This window comes from Python bivittatus, unplaced genomic scaffold (genome assembly GCF_059951505.1).
Source record: "Python bivittatus isolate LINGU-HERP-01145 unplaced genomic scaffold, Pbiv_v1 ctg000480_np1212, whole genome shotgun sequence".
Taxonomy (NCBI): domain Eukaryota; kingdom Metazoa; phylum Chordata; class Lepidosauria; order Squamata; family Pythonidae; genus Python; species Python bivittatus.
Genome location: NW_028277075.1, coordinates 65792254 through 65799755, shown reverse-complemented (window position 1 = coordinate 65799755; position 7502 = coordinate 65792254). Strand labels below are relative to the sequence as shown.

The following is a 7502-nucleotide window of genomic DNA, read 5'->3' as shown; positions in this document are numbered from 1 at the left end:
ATTTTTTTTCTTTTTTGCATGGTAAAATGTCCCTTCATGTTTTTCACATTTCCAACATTTATTATAAGTACCTTTATACATCTTAGATAATTACTCTGCTGTCATATACCAATGATACAATCATTTTATAAAAATTCTCTCTTAAATTATAACATGTGAATTTCAGTCCTTTTACTCACATTCTCTCCCATTGGTCCATCTGTGTACTATAACCAAAATTCTTAGCCCATTTTATCATGCACTCTTTTAACTTGTTCTTCTTCCATTTCAAATCTCAAGTTTATACATTTTACCAATCACATGTTCGTTTTTAGCCTGATGCCTTAACCACTACACCAAACTGTCTTTGTATGACATGCTGAATCACACATTATCCAACCATATTTCAGCCTAGATTTCTCTGTAAACCCAGTCATAAACTAACAATAGAAACAGAAGCAGCAATTAATTATTTAACATGGTTTAGATGCAGTCTAGCTAACAGTCTTCTCTAGTTTGCCTACTGAAGTATCCATTCTGGCTGGGAATGATAGGAGTTTTTGGACTGCAAGATTTATTCAATTAACCCAATTTTCTGGACTTGCATGATGCACTGAACTAGCAACTAACCACACAGGCTGTGCTTGCGCAATGAGCTAGGCCAGGGCCATCGGGGGAGATCAAAAGAGTCAAGATGGTGGTTGTGAAGGCACAACTGAAGCTCCATATCTTTTGAATGTCACACACACAAAGGACTGGGGCTTGGCACATGCAGTCGTGACCTTTTATACCTTACCCCACAAATGCCGTTGTGCTACATACAGTTTATAGTTCAGTGTTTCACATGAAAACAGGCTAAGCCAATCACCCTGATTAATTCAGAGTGTATGCATCCTATCTTACTTGCCAGTGCATACAGCCCTTTAATCAAGGTCCCAAGATCACTTAAGATTAACAGCATCATGTGATTCCACAGCAAGCACCATTCTGAGTGGTTTCAAATGTTACAGATATTCCACCATACATGAGAAAAGATTACAAGGAAATCTCAGAAGACATAATTTGGGGCAATGGCCTTATGCTACAGAAAGGCAGATTTTGACTGAATGTTAACAGTTCAGCAATGGAATGGTTTATTAGCAAGATAGTGAGTTTCCATTCACTGGATATCTTCAGGCAGAGACAGCAAGGCATCTATCATGGATGTTGTAGCTGGAGTTTCTGCACTGAGTAGAAAGACTCAGTTACCTAACTGGCCCCTTCAAAGACACTACAGGTAGTCCTCGTTTAGCAACTGTTTGCTGTTATGATGGTGATGAAAAGGTAACTTTGTGACAAGTCCTCACATTTACAACTCTTGCAGGTCTGTAAAGCAAAGGAAAGCTGAAATAAGATCATGATCATTACAGTTGTGATTTCACTTTTGTGACAGTTTAGCTTAACAACCGAGTTGCTGGTCCCAATTATGGTCACTAAACAAGGATACCTGTAATTCAAATTGGAAATGTATGCTACCCCAGGTTCATATCACACAAGCATGGGACCTTGTTTATATGGTCAGTTATGATAAGGGAGCAAGGAGTTAAGATGGCAGCACACACAATCTCATTAATGTCACTGATTGGCTAGTTATGTTATAGCAAACAAACCACAGTGATTCTCCTAAATCAAAGATCTGAAAAAAAAATCAAATAAAATATTCAACCTAGAACAACACTGCTGCTGAAAGTTTGCAAAATCATTCTTCTTCATACACATAAACTTATTCAAAGGTTTGCTACTTTCCTTTCCAATTTTCCTTAGGTTCCCCTCTTTTCACCTTCCTTGATTCCTTTTAACAAATACACCTCTCCCTGTGTTTTTTTTTTTAAAGACAACAGCTGATATAATGGTTATATAATAGAAGCCATGCTTTGGGGCTCTGCCCAAGACTTAAGAGAACAATTCATTATTAACAGGAGCCTGCCAACATATGTAAATACCTGTACACGCAAGAGGCCTACTTGGAGGACATGGGTAATGTCTGCAACAGTTAAGTGTTTAAGGAACACAGACTGAGCTGCTGCAATTTACTGTGTGTCCCTGCTCCAGATGCAACTCTTAAAATATGCAAAAGACCCAAACTACTGCAATCTATAGGACAGCAAGAAGGGAAAGAGAGAACCCAAAGAGGTGATGTTTGTGATTATGACAATGGAAAGAGGGCGACGAAAAGCTAGAAAAGCTGTGATGTTTTTACGACCAAATTAACAAACAAGCCCAGCCTTTGAAAGATCAAAGATAAATGCCAGCTGCCTACAGGATGCACAGAAAGTGTATGACACCAAGTCATCTGTCCATCCCTCTTCGGAATATACTTGTTTGGAAGAACTCCCATTGCACATCGTGCAAGACACCCCTGAGCAGCTTCTCTTGATTTCCATAGTTTTCACCCTCCCTACTACGTTTTCTTTTTCCGCGAGCAATATATGCAAAAGGCTGCTGCTGACAGAATTCAAGGGACCGTCTTTTCCAGGTGACAAATCCCTTGTCATCACCCGTCACTTTCCCTTTTGTTCGAGAAATGGGGGGGGCAATCCGCCTACGACTCATCGAGGGTTTGTTCAGTTTTGAGGAACAAGAGCTCCATGCAGCGTTTTTCCTAGAGAGCTTTGCCCAACCCAGGCTCCGGAGGGCTAACTTGTAAAGGAAGTACGAACAACTGGATCTGGATTCGGATTCCTTCTTCCTGCGGTCCCTATACGGAGCCAAATTAGGAACCTCGAGTCCTGGGAACACATGCCCGAGCAACTCACAGCCAGGGAGCTGCACTCGCCTTGGCCGGCCTCGGTTTATTGCAGATGATTAGGCACCCAACGCGAAACCCCGAACCGACCGGCTCACGCTGCCCTCACGGGCTTCCCTAAAGCTCCGGTTTATTTAAAGGGCTGGAGGGGAGGGAGCAGGGCGGATTGATTTTTTAATGGATTTCTTTCGGGCTTGCAAACTATACTACACATTGCTTGTTTAGCCGTGTATCCCTCCGCTTCGAATCTTGCGAGGAATATGTAACCGTATCGGCAATGTTCTTCCGCCGCCGAGAGAGCTGTCGGGACTGCAGAGGCGATGCTTGGCTGGTACCTCGCTTCGGCCCGTCAAGTTAAAACACCAAGGTAAGAATCTCTGGAGTAGCGTATTCCTCCGCTCTCGCAAAAGAGATCTTCGCCCTGCCTGGGGTGTCCCTCCGCCTCCTCGGAGCGCACAAGCAGGAGGCGTTTCTTATGGCTGTGTGAGGAAGCCAGTGGGCCTAGAGGGAAGACAAAAGGCTTTTGCGCACAGCAGGATTTCGCCCGCGCGGGTCTGCTGGAGGTGACAGGCGCTTCTCGCAGAAGACTCGCAACGTGCCGCGGCCCCGTTGTAGCGCTGCAGGGTCGTTGTGTGCGGCCTCGGGGACTTCTTCTCGCGGGCGCGGCGGATGGATCTCTAGGTAGCGTTGCCTGAGATCATTCGCCCTTCGCCGCCGCCATCTTGGATTTTAATCCGCCATTTTTCCCCCTTGGAATTATTTTTATTATTATTTTTATGATTAATTTTTTTTCGCCTCTGGTTGGGAGTCTCCGCAACGGCGACAGAGGCTTTGGATCCGGAGGCCACGGGTGGCGAGCAGGACGGTGGTGCCCGGTGGCAATCGGGAGGTGAGTGCTTCGCGTGGACGAGAGGGGGGGCTGGAACTGGCACACGGGCAAGGGCCCCACTCCTTCCGGGGAGGGGGCGGGAGGGAGAAGCGAGGCCCGCTGGGTTGGGTTGGGCCGGGCCGGGCCGGGCCGGGCCTGGCCTGGCCTGGGGGCACAGAGGCGGGGGGGGCTGCTTCTCGTACCTGAGGAGGAAGGGGGGGTCCTCGCAGAGAAAATGTGGGGAGAACCTTTATTTCCCGTGGGGCTCGGCCTAGGAGGGGTCTGTTCGCCCTCCCCGGAGAGAAGGACAATGCGATAGGGAATGGGGCTGAGAGGAGGACCAACCGAGGTGAGAGGAAGGCGGGGGGAGCCGGCGATGCTCGGCAGAGCGCCGAGGGAAGGAGCCGGGCCACCCTCCCAGAGCCGGGGGCGCCTGTCAGGCTGGAGGAGGCAGCGGGGGACCGGCGGTGCCGGGAGAGGCCCTCGCCAGCCGGTGACTCCGGCTCGGCGCACCCCCTTGTGGGCTAGTATGCCGGTGGCTGCTTTGGGTCATCTGCTGCGCTCACGTCTCCCAGGAGCTGGAGGGACTTCGGCTGAGCTCCCTCGGGGGTAGGCCTCGGGGGCTTAGCTTCAGCGCTTGACCCTCGAGGGCAGGGGTCTTCGGCTGGGCTCTTCCCAGAAGAGCGGAGTCCGGGACCCTGCAGTTTGTGTGAGAAAGGCCAGAGGGTAGCGGCTCTGGGCCACTCGCGGTCGAGACTCCCGCACACCCGCTTGGGATTTGGTAGCTATGACAGCTGACATTCCTGAGCTCCTGTGGCATTCCAGGGAGGGAGGCCGGAACGAGATTTCTCGAGGAGGAGGAGGATCGTAAGTCTGATTTTGTCCTGAGTGGTCGTGATTTTTCTAACGTTTGAGGGAGGTTTGGATAGTCGTGCCCGAGGCAGAAAGCAAACATGACTGGACCGGGTAAGGTTGACTCCGGTGGAGGAGCTCTCCACCTCCGGCCGCTGAGAAAAGCCAGAGGCAGCCTGTAGGGGGCAGTGGAGATTCAGAGAAGAGCCAAAGTAGAAGGGACTTCATGTCCGTGGTCTAATCGAGCAGTAAGAGTTCACGCTACAGTGTTCCTGTCAACTATAAGGATTTTTCAGTACTGGTAGGCTTTTGAAGGAGCATTCTCATTGTTGTAGAAAGGAAGTGTTACTAGCCGGCAAGACAATCGTAGAGGAAAGAAAGAATGCAACAGTGCCTTTTGATTATTGTGAATCTACATCCCATTATTTCTGGTTCTTAGCAGTTTTGTTGAAAGGCTGTCATTGATACACAAACTCAGTTCTCTCCAAGTATAGTATAAGTATTGAAGCTCTGTTGAGACACTGTTCTTTTCCCAAAAATATTTGTTACAAAGAACATGACTATTACTTGCTAACATAATTAGATGTTAACATCAGCAAGATAGCAGCATGTTTACTGAGAAGAAAAAAATGTCTTTGTTGTCTAGCAGTTTGGTTAAAGTTGATAATTTACTGTGCCATTGTGTGAAATGGATATATTATCCATCTCAATAAAGTGGTTTGGTAAAGTTATTTTTATATGCACTGAAGATGTTATCTAGTCGGGTAATGAAACGTCTGCAAGAAAACAACCAAGTTCGGGGAACCCCAAGGACTCTACGGTTATTTTTAGACAGTATTTTAGGGAACTTGGCATTACTCAAAAGCTTGCTGGGATACTTGGAGGAGAAGGCATGTAATGCTGAATAAGCATTTCTAAAAGACTCCTTGTCCAAATATTGCCGTACAGTGTATAGCTACAAACAGATTGCAAACTGTATTATAACTGAGGGTGTGCTTTCAGTTAATGCAGGATACAAATATCATCTAATAGATCTAATCCAGTGTTCTCTATTCTGGAGCCTACAGATATGAAACTTCAGGTGGCCAAGAACTCTGGGACTTGCAGTCCCAAAACATCTGAGAGGCTTACTCTATGCTTTGCAGCAGGTTAGAGAGAAGAAAATCCTTGGATTACTTTGCAATATACAGAAATTCCATGGCCAATTAGTACAGTATGAAAAATGTACCCTAAATATAGAAATTTTGAAAATCATTGCTATGAATGGAGTTATATTTTATTCTCTGAAAATAAGGGCTAAGCCTGTGAAGTCATAAAGTTGTGTGATGACTGGATTGCCAGGCTGTCAGTGGAGGCTTAGCATGGTAGAATGCTTCTCTATGAAGGGGTGTGTGTGTGTGTGTGTGTATATATATATATATATATATAAAAAATCAACACATTAGGAAAGGTTAGGCTAAAATGTTTGTTCCTCAGCTACTGTTTTTCTCTATATGAGTAGTTGAGTGGCAGAACATTAAAAATATCCCACCTGTTGTCTAAAGTGATTGTCCAGATAGATTTAAAACTATATTTTCTTTGTGACAACTAGGTTGAAGGGTTCTAGGAAAAGTAAGATGAGGTCTTTCATTGTAGATGTATAATCTTTGGAGCTGGGCAGAATTTGGTAGATTTCTTCAACTGAATACTTTCCATTACATTTGAATACTATTTGGATAGCTTCTGTTTGTTTATTTACAAATGTATTGGCTACATGGATGGCAACATAATCATGAAATTTCAATTATCTGCATAATCAGTGCACCTTTCAAGATGTCCACACCAATTTAAACTTTATGTCTTTTAGAACCTTTGTTCCAAGTGCATGTTTTTTGTTCATATTACTTTAAATTAGGTTGTTTGGTAGGTTGTTGCTTTTTTGTACTTTCATAAAGTATCTCATAAATCAGTGGTAGCCATTGAAAAAGCAAAATCCATTTGGGTGCAATGTTTTTATCAATTCAACTTAAGGTTGCAAAATTTTGTGTAAGCTTTTGCATTCTCCAGAAAATTCTTATTCAATCTAGATAGTGAACAAAGAGTGGGGGGGTCACTGATATTGTATGTCTGCATTTAGTAACAGTTTTACTAAACAAAGAAAAATTATATCTATTTTTTCTCCTTTTTCAAATCGGTACAAATCAAATTGTTATTAGGAATTTCATATATGCAATAATGATAGTATTAAGTTATATTTGAGTTTCACAGTATATTGTATTTGGGTTTCTTTGTTTTAATTTCTCAGTGTTGTACATGTGTGTAGTTTCCACTGTTTCCATGTATTAAAATATGTTTGCTTTACTTACAATGTGCTATGAAAATTATATTAAATGCATTTCTAAATGTTGTTAGACAGATATATTCTGTATTTTAAGTAGGTCTTAAGGTGTTTTTTTGTTTGTTTGGAGAATGTGACCTACTTTTGAATTTCAACCATTGAGAAAAACATTTGTGGGAATGATTCTCTTTTTTATGTATCTAAATTGTAAATACAGTAGGTAAGAATTTTGAGGATTGGGATGGTTGGTTTGTTTTTTGGTAGTCTGCAATTATTTAAAATTATCTCATAGTTCCAGTTCTCCCTGTCCCTCTCTCTCTCTCTAGATATATATATGTATATGTACATGTACAGGTACATATATATATATATATTGATTAACAGGGTACCATGAAATTTTGATACAGCAGGACACTACCTTTACTAAGAGTGATATTAATGTTAGAGAATGAGCAAGCTTTTGGATTCTCTAGTATGCTTAATTAGACAACATTAACTAAAGGGTCTGGCAGTTTTGATAACACTGCATGATGTGCTGTCAGAACTCTGCTAAATTCTAAGTTTAGCAAATTAGGCAAGTCCAACCTATTGTCTGTCTTCTTAGTTTCAGTCTGGTTAAATCTATTTTCTTAATAGTTACATTATTACAGTTAATTCCATTGTGATTCAAAGGCTTATGGAATACAAGTCATTTCTTTTCT

General features: G+C 43.2%; 1 protein-coding gene across 4 annotated transcripts in view; it reads left to right on the top strand.

The window, feature by feature from the left end:
- Window positions 1-2997: 2997 nt before the first annotated feature.
- KMT5B (lysine methyltransferase 5B) overlaps window positions 2998-7502 on the top strand; it is a 46669-nt gene continuing 42164 nt past the window's right edge. The window contains exon 1 of one of the 4 annotated variants that reach the window (XM_088146121.1): window positions 2998-3131. The gene's annotated coding sequence lies outside the window, so the exon portion shown is untranslated. The other 3 variants (XM_025169565.2, XM_025169566.2, XM_007432892.4) reach the window with 3 other exon arrangements.